The sequence below is a fragment of the Phyllobates terribilis genome, unplaced genomic scaffold (assembly GCF_046119375.1).
Source record: "Phyllobates terribilis strain yellow unplaced genomic scaffold, ASM4611937v1 Scaffold_3__8_contigs__length_932513732, whole genome shotgun sequence".
NCBI lineage: Eukaryota > Metazoa > Chordata > Amphibia > Anura > Dendrobatidae > Phyllobates > Phyllobates terribilis.
In genome coordinates this window covers 876180658-876198727 of record NW_027362763.1, presented here as the reverse complement: position 1 = coordinate 876198727, position 18070 = coordinate 876180658, and positions in this window count along the sequence as shown.

The window sequence follows — 18070 nt, the reverse complement described above, 5'->3', positions numbered from 1 at the left end:
ACAAGTCCCACACACTGCTAGAAGGCCAAATATTTTTTCAGAGCTAGATGCAGAAAAATATTATATTCAATTTGCAACCTGATGGAGGTCAGTATAGATGGACTAATAGAACAAGTCCCACACACAGCTAGAAGCCCAAATATTTTTTCAGAGGTAGATGCAGAAAAAAATTATATTCAGTTTGCAACCTGATGGAGGTCAGTATAAATGGTCTAATAGAACAAGTCCCACACACTGCTAGAAGGCCAAATATTTTTTCAGAGCTAGATGCAGAAAAATATTATATTCAATTTGCAACCTGATGGAGGTCAGTAAAGATGGACTAATAGAACAAGTCCCACACCCAGCTAGAAGCCCAAATATTTTTTCAGAGGTAGATGCAGAAAAAAATTATATTCAGTTTGCAACCTGATGGAGGTCAGTATAGATGGACTAATAGAACAAGTCCCACACACTGCTAGAAGGCCAAATATTTTTTCAGAGCTAGATGCAGAAAAATATTATGTTCAATTTGCAACCTGATGGAGGTCAGTATAGATGGACTAATAAAACAAGTCCCACATACAGCTAGAAGCCCAAATATTTTTTCAGAGGAAGATGCAGAAAAAAATTATATTCAGTTTGCAACCTGAAGGAGGTCAGTATAGATGGACTAATAGAACAAGTCCCACACACTGCTAGAAGGCCAAATATTTTTTCAGAGCTAGATGCAGATAAAAATTAATTTTAATTTGCAAACTGATGGAGGTCAGTATAGATGGACTAATAGAACAAGTCCCACACACAGCTAGAAGGCCAAATATTTTTTCAGAGCTAGATGCAGATAAAAATTATTTTTAATTTGCAACCTGATGGAGGTCAGTATAGATGGAGTAATAGAACAAGTCCCACACACTGCTAGAAGGCCAAATATTTTTTCAGAGCTAGATGCAGAAAAATATTATATTCAATTTGCAGCCTGATGGAGGTCAGTATAGATGGACTAATAGAACAAGTCCCACACACAGCTAGAAGCCCAAATATTTTTTCAGAGCTAGATGCAGAAAAATATTATATTCAATTTGCAGCCTGATGGAGGTCAGTATAGATGGACTAATAGAACAAGTCCCACACACAGCTAGAAGCCCAAATATTTTTTCAGAGCTAGAGGCAGAAAAATATTATATTCAATTTGCAACCTGATGGAGTTCAGTATAGATGGACTAATAGAACAAGTCCCACACACAGCTAGAAGCCCAAATATTTTTTCAGAGGTAGATGCAGAAAAAAATTATATTTAGTTTCAACCTGATGGAGGTCAGTATAGATGGACTAATAGAACAAGTCCCACACACTGCTAGAAGGCCAAATATTTTTTCAGAGCTAGATGCAGATAAAAATTATTTTTAATTTGCAAACTGATGGAGGTCAGTATAGATGGACTAATAGAACAAGTCTCACACACAGCTAGAAGCCCAAATATTTTTTCAGAGGTAGATGCAGAAAAAAATTATATTCAGTTTGCAACCTGAAGGAGGTCAGTATAGATGGACTAATAGAACAAGTCCCACACACTGCTAGAAGGCCAAATATTTTTTCAGAGCTAGATGCAGATAAAAATTATTTTTAATTTGCAAACTGATGGAGGTCAGTATAGATGGACTAATAGAACAAGTCCCACACACAGCTAGAAGGCCAAATATTTTTTCAGAGCTAGATGCAGATAAAAATTATTTTTAATTTGCAACCTGATGGAGGTCAGTATAGATGGACTAATAGAACAAGTCCCACACACTACTAGAAGGCCAAATATTTTTTCAGAGCTAGATGCAGAAAAATATTATATTCAATTTGCAACCTGATGGAGGTCAGTATAGATGGACTAATAGAACAAGTCCCACACAGAGCTAGAAGCCCAAATATTTTTTCAGAGGTAGATGCAGAAAAAAATTATATTCAGTTTGCAACCTGATGGAGGTCAGTATAGATGGACTAATAGAACAAGTCCGACACACTGCTAGAAGGCCAAATATTTTTTCAGAGCTAGATGCAGAAAAATATTATATTCAATTTGCAACCTGATGGAGGTCAGTATAGATGGACTAATAGAACAAGTCCCACACACAGCTAGAAGCCCAAATATTTTTCAGAGGTAGTTGCAGAAAAAAATTATTTTCAGTTTGCAACCTGATGGAGGTCAGTATAGATGGACTAATAGAACAAGTACCACACACTGCTAGAAGGCCAAATATTTTTTCAGAGCTAGATGCAGAAAAATATTATATTCAATTTGCAACCTGATGGAGGTCAGTATAGATGGACTAATAGAACTAGTCCCACACACAGCTTGAAGCCCAAATATTTTTCAGAGGTAGATGCAGAAAAAAATTATATTCAGTTTGCAACCTGATGGAGGTCAGTATAGATGGACTAATAGAACAAGTACCACACACTGCTAGAAGGCCAAATATTTTTTTCAGAGCTAGATGCAGAAAAATATTATATTCAATTTGCAACCTGATGGAGGTCAGTATAGATGGACTAATAGAACTAGTCCCACACACAGCTTGAAGCCCAAATATTTTTTCAGAGGTAGATGCAGAAAAAAATTATATTCAGTTTGCAACCTGATGGAGGTCAGTATAGATGGACTAATAGAACAAGTCCCACACTCTGCTAGAAGGCCAAATATTTTTTCAGAGCTAGATGCAGACAAAAAATTATTTTGAATTTGCAACCTGATGGAGGACAGTATAGATGGACTAATAGAACAAGTCCCACACACAGCTAGAAGCCCAAATATTTTTTCAGAGGTAGATGCAGAAAAAAATTATATTCAGTTTGCAACCTGATGGAGGTCAGTATAGATGGACTAGTAGAACAAGTCCCACACACTGCTAGAAGGCCAAATATTTTTTCAGAGCAAGATGCAGAAAAATATTATATTGAATTTGCAACCTGATGGAGGTCAGTATAGATTGACTAATAGAACAAGTCCCACACACAGCTAGAAGCCCAAATATTTTTTCAGAGGTAGATGCAGAAAAAAATTATATTCAGTTTGCAACCTGATGGAGGTCAGTATAGATGGACTAATAGAACTCATCCCACACACTGCTAGAAGGCCAAATATTTTTTCAGAGCTAGATGCAGATAAAAATTATTTTTAATTTGCAAACTGATGGAGGTCAGTATAGATGGACTAATAGAACAATTCCCACACACAGCTAGAAGCCCAAATATTTTTTAAGAGGTAGATGCAGAAAAAAATTATATTCAGTTTGCAACCTGATGGACGTCAGTATAGATGGACTAATAGAACAAGTCCCACACACTGCTAGAAGGCCAAATATTTTTTCAGAGCTAGATGTAGAAACATATTATATTCAATATGCAACCTGATGGAGGTCAGTATAGATGGACTAATAAAACAAGTCCCACACACAGCTAGAAGCCCAAATATTTTTTCAGAGGTAGATGCAGAAAAAAATTATATTCAGTTTGCAACCTGATGGAGGTCAGTATAGATGGACTAATAGAACAAGTCCCACACACAGCTAGATGGCCAAATATTTTTTCAGAGCTAGATGCAGATAAAAATTATTTTTAATTTGCAACCTGATGGAGGTCAGTATAGATGGACTAATAGAACAAGTCCCACACACTGCTAGAAGGCCAAATATTTTTTCAGAGCTAGATGCAGAAAAATATTATATTCAATTTGCAACCTGATGGAGGTCAGTATAGATGGACTAATAGAACAAGTCCCACACACAGCTAGAAGCCCAAATATTTTTTCAGAGGTAGATGCAGAAAAAAATTATATTCAGTTTGCAACCTGATGGAGGTCAGTATAAATGGTCTAATAGAACAAGTCCCACACACTGCTAGAAGGCCAAATATTTTTTCAGAGCTAGATGCAGAAAAATATTATATTCAATTTGCAACCTGATGGAGGTCAGTAAAGATGGACTAATAGAACAAGTCCCACACCCAGCTAGAAGCCCAAATATTTTTTCAGAGGTAGATGCAGAAAAAAATTATATTCAGTTTGCAACCTGATGGAGGTCAGTATAGATGGACTAATAGAACAAGTCCCACACACTGCTAGAAGGCCAAATATTTTTTCAGAGCTAGATGCAGAAAAATATTATGTTCAATTTGCAACCTGATGGAGGTCAGTATAGATGGACTAATAAAACAAGTCCCACATACAGCTAGAAGCCCAAATATTTTTTCAGAGGAAGATGCAGAAAAAAATTATATTCAGTTTGCAACCTGAAGGAGGTCAGTATAGATGGACTAATAGAACAAGTCCCACACACTGCTAGAAGGCCAAATATTTTTTCAGAGCTAGATGCAGATAAAAATTAATTTTAATTTGCAAACTGATGGAGGTCAGTATAGATGGACTAATAGAACAAGTCCCACACACAGCTAGAAGGCCAAATATTTTTTCAGAGCTAGATGCAGATAAAAATTATTTTTAATTTGCAACCTGATGGAGGTCAGTATAGATGGAGTAATAGAACAAGTCCCACACACTGCTAGAAGGCCAAATATTTTTTCAGAGCTAGATGCAGAAAAATATTATATTCAATTTGCAGCCTGATGGAGGTCAGTATAGATGGACTAATAGAACAAGTCCCACACACAGCTAGAAGCCCAAATATTTTTTCAGAGCTAGATGCAGAAAAATATTATATTCAATTTGCAGCCTGATGGAGGTCAGTATAGATGGACTAATAGAACAAGTCCCACACACAGCTAGAAGCCCAAATATTTTTTCAGAGCTAGATGCAGAAAAATATTATATTCAATTTGCAACCTGATGGAGTTCAGTATAGATGGACTAATAGAACAAGTCCCACACACAGCTAGAAGCCCAAATATTTTTTCAGAGGTAGATGCAGAAAAAAATTATATTTAGTTTCAACCTGATGGAGGTCAGTATAGATGGACTAATAGAACAAGTCCCACACACTGCTAGAAGGCCAAATATTTTTTCAGAGCTAGATGCAGATAAAAATTATTTTTAATTTGCAAACTGATGGAGGTCAGTATAGATGGACTAATAGAACAAGTCTCACACACAGCTAGAAGCCCAAATATTTTTTCAGAGGTAGATGCAGAAAAAAATTATATTCAGTTTGCAACCTGAAGGAGGTCAGTATAGATGGACTAATAGAACAAGTCCCACACACTGCTAGAAGGCCAAATATTTTTTCAGAGCTAGATGCAGATAAAAATTATTTTTAATTTGCAAACTGATGGAGGTCAGTATAGATGGACTAATAGAACAAGTCCCACACACAGCTAGAAGGCCAAATATTTTTTCAGAGCTAGATGCAGATAAAAATTATTTTTAATTTGCAACCTGATGGAGGTCAGTATAGATGGACTAATAGAACAAGTCCCACACACTGCTAGAAGGCCAAATATTTTTTCAGAGCTAGATGCAGAAAAATATTATATTCAATTTGCAACCTGATGGAGGTCAGTATAGATGGACTAATAGAACAAGTCCCACACACAACTAGAAGCCCAAATATTTTTTCAGAGGTAGATGCAGAAAAAAATTATATTCAGTTTGCAACCTGATGGAGGTCAGTATAGATGGACTAATAGAACAAGTCCCACACACTACTAGAAGGCCAAATATTTTTTCAGAGCTAGATGCAGAAAAATATTATATTCAATTTGCAACCTGATGGAGGTCAGTATAGATGGACTAATAGAACAAGTCCCACACAGAGCTAGAAGCCCAAATATTTTTTCAGAGGTAGATGCAGAAAAAAATTATATTCAGTTTGCAACCTGATGGAGGTCAGTATAGATGGACTAATAGAACAAGTCCGACACACTGCTAGAAGGCCAAATATTTTTTCAGAGCTAGATGCAGAAAAATATTATATTCAATTTGCAACCTGATGGAGGTCAGTATAGATGGACTAATAGAACAAGTCCCACACACAGCTAGAAGCCCAAATATTTTTCAGAGGTAGATGCAGAAAAAAATTATTTTCAGTTTGCAACCTGATGGAGGTCAGTATAGATGGACTAATAGAACAAGTACCACACACTGCTAGAAGGCCAAATATTTTTTCAGAGCTAGATGCAGAAAAATATTATATTCAATTTGCAACCTGATGGAGGTCAGTATAGATGGACTAATAGAACTAGTCCCACACACAGCTTGAAGCCCAAATATTTTTTCAGAGGTAGATGCAGAAAAAAATTATATTCAGTTTGCAACCTGATGGAGGTCAGTATAGATGGACTAATAGAACAAGTCCCACACACTGCTAGAAGTCCAAATATTTTTTCAGAGCTAGATGCAGACAAAAAATTATTTTGAATTTGCAACCTGATGGAGGACAGTATAGATGGACTAATAGCACAAGTCCCACACACAGCTAGAAGCCCAAATATTTTTTCAGAGGTAGATGCAGAAAAAAATTATATTCAGTTTGCAACCTGATGGAGGTCAGTATAGATGGACTAATAGAACAAGTCCCACACACTGCTAGAAGGCCAAATATTTTTTCAGAGCTAGATGCAGATAAAAATTATTTTTAATTTGCAACCTGATGGAGGTCAGTATAGATGGACTAATAGAACAAGTCCCACACACTGCTATAATGCCAAATATTTTTCAGAGCTAGATGCAGATAAAAATTATTTTTAATTTTCAACCTGATGGAGGTCAGTATAGATGGACTAATAGAACAAGTCCCACACACTGCGAGAAGGCCAATTATTTTTTCAGAGGTAGATGCAGAAAAAAATTATATTCAGCTTGCAACCTGATGGAGGTCAGTATAGATGGACTAATAGAACAAGTCCCACACACTGCTAGAAGGCCAAATATTTTTTCAGAGCTAGATGCAGATAAAAATTATTTTTAATTTGCAACCTGATGGAGGTCAGTATAGATGGACTAATAGAACAAGTCCCACACACAGCTAGAAGCCCAAATATTTTTTCAGAGGTACATGCAGAAAAAAATTATATTCAGTTTGCAACCTGATGGAGGTCAGTATAGATGGACTAATAGAACAAGTCCCACACACTGCTAGAAGGCCAAATATTTTTTCAGAGCTACATGCAGAAAAATATTATATTCAATTTGCAACCTGATGGAGGTCAGTATAGATGGACTAATAGAACAAGTCCCACACACAGCTAGAAGCCCAAATATTTTTTCAGAGGTAGATGCAGAAATAAATTATATTCAGTTTGCAACCTGATGGAGGTCAGTATAGATGGACTAATAGAACAAGTCCCACACACTGCTAGAAGGCCAAATATTTTTTCAGAGCTAGATGCAGATAAAAATTATTTTTAATTTGCAAACTGATGGAGGTCAGTATAGATGGACTAATAGAACAATTCCCACACACAGCTAGAAGCCCAAATATTTTTTCAGAGGTAGATGCAGAAAAAAATTATATTCAGTTTGCAACCTGAAGGAGGTCAGTATAGATGGACTAATAGAACAAGTCCCACACACTGCTAGAAGGCCAAATATTTTTTCAGAGCTAGATGCAGATAAAAATTATTTTTAATTTGCAAACTGATGGAGGTCAGTATAGATGGACTAATAGAACAAGTCCCACACACAGCTAGAAGCCCAAATATTTTTTCAGAGGTAGATGCAGAAACAAATTATATTCAGTTTGCAACCTGATGGAGGTCAGTATAGATGGACTAATAGAACAAGTCCCACACACTGCTAGAAAGCCAAATATTTTTTCAGAGCTAGATGCAGATAAAAATTATTTTTAATTTGCAACCTGATGGAGGTCAGTATAGATGGACTAATAGAACAAGTCCCACACACTGCTAGAAGGCCAAATATTTTTTCAGAGCTAGATGCAGAAAAATATTATATTAAATTTGCAACCTGATGGAGGTCAGTATAGATGGACTAATAGAACAAGTCCCACACACAGCTAGAAGCCCAAATATTTTTTCAGAGGTAGATGCAGAAAAAAATTATATTCAGTTTGCAACCTGATGGAGGTCAGTATAGATGGACTAATAGAACAAGTCCCACACACTGCTAGAAGGCCAAATATTTTTTCAGAGATAGATGCAGACAAAAAATTATTTTGAATTTGCAACCTGATGGAGATCAGTATAGATGGACTAATAGAACAAGTCCCACACACTGCTAGAAGGCCAAATATTTTTTCAGAGCTAGATGCAGAAAAATATTATATTCAATTTGCAACCTGATGGAGGTCAGTATAGATGGACTAATAGAACAAGTCCCACACACAGCTAGAAGCCCAAATATTTTTTCAGAGGTAGATGCAGAAAAAAATTATATTCAGTTTGCAACCTGATGGAGGTCAGTATAGATGGACTAATAGAACAAGTCCCACATACTGCTAGAAGGCCAAATATTTTTTCAGAGCTAGATGGAGAAAAATATTATATTCAATTTGCAACCTGATGGAGGTCAGAATAGATGGACTAATAGAACAAGTCCCACACACAGCTAGAAGCCCAAATATTTTTTCAGAGGTAGATGCAGAAAAAAATTATATTCAGTTTGCAACCTGATGGAGCTCAGTATAGATGGACTAATAGAACAAGTCCCACACACTGCTAGAAGGCCAAATATATTTTCAGAGCTATATGCAGAAAAATATTATATTCAATTTGCAACCTGATGGAGGTCAGTATAGATGGACTAATAGAACAAGTCCCACACACAGCTAGAAGCCCAAATATTTTTTCAGAGGTAGATGCAGAAAAAAATTATATTCAGTTTGCAACCTGATGGAGGTCAGTATAGATGGACTAATAGAACAAGTCCCACACACTGCTAGAAGGCCAAATATTTTTTCAGAGCTAGATGCAGATAAAAATTATTTTTAATTTGCAAACTGATGGAGGTCAGTATAGATGGACTAATAGAACAAGTCCCACACACAGCTAGAAGCCCAAATGTTTTTTCAGAGGTAGATGCAGAAAAAAATTATATTCAGTTTGCAACCTGAAGGAGGTCAGCATAGATGGACTAATAGAACAAGTCCAACACACTGCTAGAAGGCCAAATATTTTTTCAGAGCTAGATGCAGATAAAAATTATTTTTAATTTGCAAACTGATGGAGGTCAGTATAGATGGAGTAATAGAACAAGTCCCACACACAGCTAGAAGGGCAAATATTTTTTCAGAGCTAGATGCAGATAAAAATTATTTTTAATTTGCAACCTGATGGAGGTCAGTATAGATGGACTAATAGAACAAGTCCCACACACTGCTAGAAGGCCAAATATTTTTTCAGAGCTAGATGCAGAAAAATATTATATTCAATTTGCAACCTGATGGAGGTCAGTATAGATGGACTAATAGAACAAGTCCCACACACAGCTAGAAGCCGAAATATTTTTTCAGAGGTAGATGCAGAAAAAAATTATATTCAGTTTGCAACCTGATGGAGGTCAGTATAGATGGACTAATAGAACAAGTCCCACACACTGCTAGAAGGCCAAATATTTTTTCAGAGGTAGATTCAGACAAAAAATTATTTTGAATTTGCAACCCGATGGAGGTCAGTATAGATGGACTAATAGAACAAGTCACACACACTGCTAGAAGGCCAAATATTTTTTTCAGAGCTAGATGCAGAAAAATATTATATTCAATTTGCAACCTGATGGAGGTCAGTATAGATGGACTAATAGAACAAGTCCCACACACAGCTAGAGGCCCAAATATTTTTTCAGAGGTAAATGCAGAAAAAAATTATATTCAGTCTGCAAACTGATGGAGGTCAGTATAGATGGACTAATAGAACAAGTCCCACACACAGCTAGAAGCCCAAATATTTTTTCAGAGCTAGATGCAGAAAAATATTATATTCAATTTGCAACCTGATGGAGGTCAGTATAGATGGACTAATAAAACAAGTCCCACATACAGCTAGAAGCCCAAATATTTTTTCAGAGGAAGATGCAGAAAAAAATTATATTCAGTTTGCAACCTGAAGGAGGTCAGTATAGATGGACTAATAGAACAAGTCCCACACACTGCTAGAAGGCCAAATATTTTTTCAGAGCTAGATGCAGATAAAAATTAATTTTAATTTGCAAACTGATGGAGGTCAGTATAGATGGACTAATAGAACAAGTCCCACACACAGCTAGAGGCCCAAATATTTTTTCAGAGGTAAATGCAGAAAAAAATTATATTCAGTTTGCAAACTGATGGAGGTCAGTATAGATGGACTAATAGAACAAGTCCCACACACAGCTAGAAGCCCAAATATTTTTTCAGAGCTAGATGCAGAAAAATATTATATTCAATTTGCAACCTGATGGAGGTCAGTATAGATGGACTAATAAAACAAGTCCCACATACAGCTAGAAGCCCAAATATTTTTTCAGAGGAAGATGCAGAAAAAAATTATATTCAGTTTGCAACCTGAAGGAGGTCAGTATAGATGGACTAATAGAACAAGTCCCACACACTGCTAGAAGGCCAAATATTTTTTCAGAGCTAGATGCAGATAAAAATTAATTTTAATTTGCAAACTGATGGAGGTCAGTATAGATGGACTAATAGAACAAGTCCCACACACAGCTAGAAGGCCAAATATTTTTTCAGAGCTAGATGCAGATAAAAATTATTTTTAATTTGCAACCTGATGGAGGTCAGTATAGATGGAGTAATAGAACAAGTCCCACACACTGCTAGAAGGCCAAATATTTTTTCAGAGCTAGATGCAGAAAAATATTATATTCAATTTGCAGCCTGATGGAGGTCAGTATAGATGGACTAATAGAACAAGTCCCACACACAGCTAGAAGCCCAAATATTTTTTCAGAGCTAGATGCAGAAAAATATTATATTCAATTTGCAACCTGATGGAGTTCAGTATAGATGGACTAATAGAACAAGTCCCACACACAGCTAGAAGCCCAAATATTTTTTCAGAGGTAGATGCAGAAAAAAATTATATTTAGTTTCAACCTGATGGAGGTCAGTATAGATGGACTAATAGAACAAGTCCCACACACTGCTAGAAGGCCAAATATTTTTTCAGAGCTAGATGCAGATAAAAATTATTTTTAATTTGCAAACTGATGGAGGTCAGTATAGATGGACTAATAGAACAAGTCTCACACACAGCTAGAAGCCCAAATATTTTTTCAGAGGTAGATGCAGAAAAAAATTATATTCAGTTTGCAACCTGAAGGAGGTCAGTATAGATGGACTAATAGAACAAGTCCCACACACTGCTAGAAGGCCAAATATTTTTTCAGAGCTAGATGCAGATAAAAATTATTTTTAATTTGCAAACTGATGGAGGTCAGTATAGATGGACTAATAGAACAAGTCCCACACACAGCTAGAAGGCCAAATATTTTTTCAGAGCTAGATGCAGATAAAAATTATTTTTAATTTGCAACCTGATGGAGGTCAGTATAGATGGACTAATAGAACAAGTCCCACACACTGCTAGAAGGCCAAATATTTTTTCAGAGCTAGATGCAGAAAAATATTATATTCAATTTGCAACCTGATGGAGGTCAGTATAGATGGACTAATAGAACAAGTCCCACACACAGCTAGAAGCCCAAATATTTTTTCAGAGGTTGATGCAGAAAAAAATTATATTCAGTTTGCAACCTGATGGAGGTCAGTATAGATGGACTAATAGAACAAGTCCCACACACTGCTAGAAGGCCAAATATTTTTTCAGAGCTAGATGCAGAAAAATATTATATTCAATTTGCAACCTGATGGAGGTCAGTATAGATGGACTAATAGAACAAGTCCCACACAGAGCTAGAAGCCCAAATATTTTTTCAGAGGTAGATGCAGAAAAAAATTATATTCAGTTTGCAACCTGATGGAGGTCAGTATAGATGGACTAGTAGAACAAGTCCCACACACTGCTAGAAGGCCAAATATTTTTTCAGAGCTAGATGCAGAAAAATATTATATTCAATTTGCAACCTGATGGAGGTCAGTATAGATGGACTAATAGAACAAGTCCCACACACAGCTAGAAGCCCAAATATTTTTCAGAGGTAGATGCAGAAAAAAATTATTTTCAGTTTGCAACCTGATGGAGGTCAGTATAGATGGACTAATAGAACAAGTACCACACACTGCTAGAAGGCCAAATATTTTTTCAGAGCTAGATGCAGAAAAATATTATATTCAATTTGCAACCTGATGGAGGTCAGTATAGATGGACTAATAGAACTAGTCCCACACACAGCTTGAAGCCCAAATATTTTTTCAGAGGTAGATGCAGAAAAAAATTATATTCAGTTTGCAACCTGATGTAGGTCAGTATAGATGGACTAATAGAACAAGTCCCACACACTGCTAGAAGTCCAAATATTTTTTCAGAGCTAGATGCAGACAAAAAATTATTTTGAATTTGCAACCTGATGGAGGACAGTATAGATGGACTAATAGCACAAGTCCCACACACAGCTAGAAGCCCAAATATTTTTTCAGAGGTAGATGCAGAAAAAAATTATATTCAGTTTGCAACCTGATGGAGGTCAGTATAGATGGACTAATAGAACAAGTCCCACACACTGCTAGAAGGCCAAATATTTTTTCAGAGCTAGATGCAGATAAAAATTATTTTTAATTTGCAACCTGATGGAGGTCAGTATAGATGGACTAATAGAACAAGTCCCACACACTGCTATAATGCCAAATATTTTTCAGAGCTAGATGCAGATAAAAATTATTTTTAATTTTCAACCTGATGGAGGTCAGTATAGATGGACTAATAGAACAAGTCCCACACACTGCTAGAAGGCCAAATATTTTTTCAGAGCTAGATGCAGATAAAAATTATTTTTAATTTGCAACCTGATGGAGGTCAGTATAGATGGACTAATAGAACAAGTCCCACACACAGCTAGAAGCCCAAATATTTTTTCAGAGGTACATGCAGAAAAAAATTATATTCAGTTTGCAACCTGATGGAGGTCAGTATAGATGGACTAATAGAACAAGTCCCACACACTGCTAGAAGGCCAAATATTTTTTCAGAGCTAGATGCAGAAAAATATTATATTCAATTTGCAACCTGATGGAGGTCAGTATAGATGGACTAATAGAACAAGTCCCACACACAGCTAGAAGCCCAAATATTTTTTCAGAGGTAGATGCAGAAATAAATTATATTCAGTTTGCAACCTGATGGAGGTCAGTATAGATGGACTAATAGAACAAGTCCCACACACTGCTAGAAGGCCAAATATTTTTTCAGAGCTAGATGCAGATAAAAATTATTTTTAATTTGCAAACTGATGGAGGTCAGTATAGATGGACTAATAGAACAAGTCCCACACACAGCTAGAAGCCCAAATATTTTTTCAGAGGTAGTTGCAGAAAAAAATTATATTCAGTTTGCAACCTGAAGGAGGTCAGTATAGATGGACTAATAGAACAAGTCCCACACACTGCTAGAAGGCCAAATATTTTTTCAGAGCTAGATGCAGATAAAAATTATTTTTAATTTGCAAACTGATGGAGGTCAGTATAGATGGACTAATAGAACAAGTCCCACACACAGCTAGAAGCCCAAATATTTTTTCAGAGGTAGATGCAGAAACAAATTATATTCAGTTTGCAACCTGATGGAGGTCAGTATAGATGGACTAATAGAACAAGTCCCACACATTGCTAGAAAGCCAAATATTTTTTCAGAGCTAGATGCAGATAAAAATTATTTTTAATTTGCAAACTGATGGAGGTCAGTATAGATGGACTAATAGAGCAAGTCCCACACACAGCTAGAAGCCCAAATATTTTTTCAGAGGTAGATGCAGAAACAAATTATATTCAGTTTGCAACCTGATGGAGGTCAGTATAGATGGACTAATAGAACAAGTCCCACACACTGCTAGAAAGCCAAATATTTTTTCAGAGCTAGATGCAGATAAAAATTATTTTTAATTTGCAACCTGATGGAGGTCAGTATAGATGGACTAATAGAACAAGTCCCACACACTGCTAGAAGGCCAAATATTTTTTCAGAGCTAGATGCAGAAAAATATTATATTAAATTTGCAACCTGATGGAGGTCAGTATAGATGGACTAATAGAACAAGTCCCACACACAGCTAGAAGCCCAAATATTTTTTCAGAGGTAGATGCAGAAAAAAATTATATTCAGTTTGCAACCTGATGGAGGTCAGTATAGATGGACTAATAGAACAAGTCCCACACACTGCTAGAAGGCCAAATATTTTTTCAGAGATAGATTCAGACAAAAAATTATTTTGAATTTGCAACCTGATGGAGATCAGTATAGATGGACTAATAGAAGAAGTCCCACACACTGCTAGAAGGCCAAATATTTTTTCAGAGCTAGATGCAGAAAAATATTATATTCAATTTGCAACCTGATGGAGGTCAGTATAGATGGACTAATAGAACAAGTCCCACACACAGCTAGAAGCCCAAATATTTTTTCAGAGGTAGATGCAGAAAAAAATTATATTCAGTTTGCAACCTGATGGAGGTCAGTATAGATGGACTAATAGAACAAGTCCCACATACTGCTAGAAGGCCAAATATTTTTTCAGAGCTAGATGGAGAAAAATATTATATTCAATTTGCAATCTGATGGAGGTCAGAATAGATGGACTAATAGAACAAGTCCCACACACAGCTAGAAGCCCAAATATTTTTTCAGAGGTAGATGCAGAAAAAAATTATATTCAGTTTGCAACCTGATGGAGGTCAGTATAGATGGACTAATAGAACAAGTCCCACACACTGCTAGAAGGCCAAATATATTTTCAGAGCTAGATGCAGAAAAATATTATATTCAATTTGCAACCTGATGGAGGTCAGTATAGATGGACTAATAGAACAAGTCCCACACACAGCTAGAAGCCCAAATATTTTTTCAAAGGTAGATGCAGAAAAAAATTATATTCAGTTTGCAACCTGATGGAGGTCAGTATAGATGGACTAATAGAACAAGTCCCACACACTGCTAGAAGGCCAAATATTTTTTCAGAGCTAGATGCAGATAAAAATTATTTTTAATTTGCAAACTGATGGAGGTCAGTATAGATGGACTAATAGAACAAGTCCCACACACAGCTAGAAGCCCAAATATTTTTTCAGAGGTAGATGCAGAAAAAAATTATATTCAGTTTGCAACCTGAAGGAGGTCAGTATAGATGGACTAATAGAACAAGTCCCACACACTGCTAGAAGGCCAAATATTTTTTCAGAGCTAGATGCAGATAAAAATTATTTTTAATTTGCAACCTGATGGAGGTCAGTATAGATGGACTAATAGAACAAGTCCCACACACTGCTAGAAGGCCAAATATTTTTTCAGAGCTAGATGCAGAAAAATATTATATTCAATTTGCAACCTGATGGAGGTCAGTATAGATGGACTAATAGAACAAGTCCCACACACAGCTAGAAGCCGAAATATTTTTTCAGAGGTAGATGCAGAAAAAAATTATATTCAGTTTGCAACCTGATGGAGGTCAGTATAGATGGACTAATAGAACAAGTCCCACACACTGCTAGAAGGCCAAATATTTTTTCAGAGGTAGATTCAGACAAAAAATTATTTTGAATTTGCAACCCGATGGAGGTCAGTATAGATGGACTAATAGAACAAGTCACACACACTGCTAGAAGGCCAAATATTTTTTTCAGAGCTAGATGCAGAAAAATATTATATTCAATTTGCAACCTGATGGAGGTCAGTATAGATGGACTAATAGAACAAGTCCCACACACAGCTAGAGGCCCAAATATTTTTTCAGAGGTAAATGCAGAAAAAAATTATATTCAGTCTGCAAACTGATGGAGGTCAGTATAGATGGACTAATAGAACAAGTACCACACATTGCTAGAAGGCCAAATATTTTTTCAGAGCTAGATGCAGAAAAATATTATATTCAATTTGCAACCTGATGGAGGTCAGTATAGATGGACTAATAGAACAAGTCCCACACACAGCTAGAAGCCCAAATATTTTTTCAGAGGTAGATGAAGAAAAAAATTATATTCAGTTTGCAACCTGATGGAGGTCAGTATAGATGGACTAATAGAACAAGTCCCACACACTGCTAGAAGGCCAAATATTTTTTCAGAGCTAGATGCAGATAAAAATTATTTTTAATTTGCAAACTGATGGAGGTCAGTGTAACATACCTGGCGGCGTCCTTGCATGGTGGTCCATCTCCCACTGTGCAAGAGAGCGCACTTGATCTCCTGTCCGGAATGTCTCTCTGGCTTCCCTCCATGCTGTCTGTTTGTGTCTGTCTCTGCTGCTTAAGGGCGGCGCCCGATCACTTCCTGCTTTTTGTACCTGCTGTGGGTCACACCCCTTGTGCGTCCTCAGCCTATTGCTGTCTGACACTTTGTATATAGCTCAGCAGCTCCCTTCTATCCCTGCCTGAGCATAGTGTTTTCCTTCAGTGTGTGCTTGCACTCTGAAGGTGCCAGGTCCCGTCTTTGTTTCCTTGTCTGCCTTTCCTGGAGGCTGTATTTCCAGGCCTGTCTGAACTTAGTCCTGTATGTCTCCTGCTTTGCGGTATTAGTTCCCGTGTCTGAACTAAGTCCTGTATGTCTCCTGCTTTTCGGTATTAGTTCCCGTGTCTGAACTGAGTCCTGTATGTCTCCTGCTTTGCGGTATCAGCTCCCGTGTCTGAACTGAGTCCTTTCTGTGTTCTCTTGTCTGTCCTGTCTGAACACGCTCCTAGCCTGTTCCTCCTGCCTTCTAGGGGCCGATTACCTAGACCCGTTCCTGTATCTTGTCTGACCTGTCTGAACACGCTCCTAGCCTGTTCCTCCTGCCTTCTAGGGGCCGATTACCTAGACCCGTTCCTGTATCTTGTCTGACCTGTCTGTACTCGCTCCTAGCCTGTTCCTCTCGCCTTCTAGTGGCCGATTTCCTAGACCCGCTCCTGTGTCTGGTCTGTCCTGTCTGAACACGCTCCTTGCCTGTTCGTTCCGCCTTTTAGTGGCCGTTTTCCTAGACCCGCTCCTGTGTCTGGTCTGTCCTGTCTGTACACGCTCCTTGCCTGTTCGTCCCGCCTCTCTGGGGGCCGTATTCCCAGACCCGCTCCTGTATCCCTCTGCAGTGTCGGTCTCCTCCGTACACTCAGTTCCAGTCTGAACTCTCTCCTGTCCTTTACCTGTTTTGCCTCTATGTCCGTTCCCTTCCTTTTTCTGCAGAGTCTGAACTCGTACCTAACTCCTGCTTGTTGTCTCTGCAAGTACTGTGTGAGTATCTGGCTCTGTCTTTCCCTTCCTGTCTGTTCCGTGTGAACAGAGCCCTGTCCTCCCTGCTCAGCCTTGTCTGCACTCTAGCTGTGCTTGCCTTTACCCCCCCTGCCTGCATACCCGCCTGCCTGCATACCAGTCGTGCCTGCCTATACCCACCAGTCTGTGTGCCAGCCTACCAGCCTGTTCCTGTATTCCCCTGTGTGGGTCAACAGCCGTGTCCGGGGTCTGTCCTGGAGTAGCACCTGGTCCCTCTGCTCGGTTCCTCCTTGGTGCACTGGCGTCGTATGCCGTCGTGCGACCCTGGTCGGATCGGGTGAATACTTAGTCACGCCCCTCCAGGCATTCACTCTCCGGCACGGTCCAGTGGAATCACTACCAATCCCACGCACACGCCGCTTAGCCCGGGCGTGTGCATAACAGCATGCTCAGGCCATGGTTCCCGTTGAGCCCCACGGCCTTCGCCCTCTGAGAAGTTTTCCAGCGAATATATGCATTAAAATAAATAAATAAATTTTTTTCCTCTTAGCTGAGTTCCAGGCGAAATTACGCACCGTCCAGATGGATCTATCAGCTCTCGTTCCTGCGGATCCGCCACGTTACTATGGGGATCCAAGACAGTGTCGTGCATTTGTGGAGCAATGCATGCTACACTTTAAGGCCTACCCTCTCTACTTTCCTTCCGATTGGGCTAAAGTGGCCTTTATGATGTCTTACCTGGCGGGTGATGCCTTGGAATGGATCAACCCCCTATATGAAACACAGGATCCGATCCTCCGGGACCTAATGGCCTTCCTGGTGGCCTTTCTAATGGTCTTCGATGATCCTAACCC